The following is a 1,043-nucleotide window of genomic DNA, read 5'->3' as shown; positions in this document are numbered from 1 at the left end:
TTTATTGTTTTTTATACCCTAGGAAAGACTTGACATAGGTCCTTGTTGAGGCGTCTACTTTTCTCTTGATTGTAAACTTATGTCTTCCCCCAGTTGCTCTGTCCATCCGTCCATCAGGTCAAGGTCACAGGGGCCTGAACATGGGAAACCATTTCCGATCAATAACTTGAGAACTACTAGGCCCAGACTGTTGAAACTTCATAGGATGATTGGACATGCAGAGTAGATGACCCCTATTGATTTTGGGGTCACTATTAAAGGTCAAGGTCACAGGGGCCCGAACATGAAAAACCATAATTATCCAGTCAGCATCTTGAGAACCACCTGACCCAGAAAGGATGATTGGACATGCAGAGTAGATGACCCCTATTGATTTTGGGGTCATTCTATTAAAGCTCAAGGTCGCAGTGGACAGAATATGGAAATCCATTTCCGGTCAATAACTTGAGAACCATTTGACTTAGAACCTTCAAACTTCATAGGGTGATAGGACTTACAGAGGAGATGACCCCTATAGTTTTTAGGGTCACTCCAACAAAGGTCAAGGTCACAGGGGGCTGAAGATAGAAAACGCTTTCCAATCAATAACTTGAGAACCATTTGACCTAGAACGTTCAAACTGAACTTTATAGGATGATTGGACATGCAGAGTAAATGACCCTTAATGATTTTGGGGTCACTCTATTAAAGGTCGAGGTCGCAGCGGACAGAACATGGAAATTCATTCCCGGTCAATAACTTGATAATCATTTGACCTAGAACCTTCAAACTTCATAGGGTGATAGGACTTACAACGTAGATGACCCTACTCCATCAAAGGTTAAGGTCACAGGGGGCTGAACATAGAAAACGCTTTCCAATCAATAACTTGAGAACCACTAGACACAGAATGTTGAAACTTAATAGGATGATTGGACATGCAGAGTAGATGATTCCTACTGATTTTGGGGTCATTCGATCAAAGGTCAAGGTCACAGGAGCCTGAACATGGATAACCATTTCCCATTCATAACTTGAGAATCACTAGGCTCAGAATGCTTAGT

The sequence above is a fragment of the Mercenaria mercenaria genome, chromosome 6 (assembly GCF_021730395.1).
Source record: "Mercenaria mercenaria strain notata chromosome 6, MADL_Memer_1, whole genome shotgun sequence".
Classification (NCBI taxonomy): Eukaryota; Metazoa; Mollusca; class Bivalvia; order Venerida; family Veneridae; genus Mercenaria; species Mercenaria mercenaria.
The sequence above is the reverse complement of the archived record's forward strand: the minus strand, read 5'-3'. Positions refer to the sequence as shown.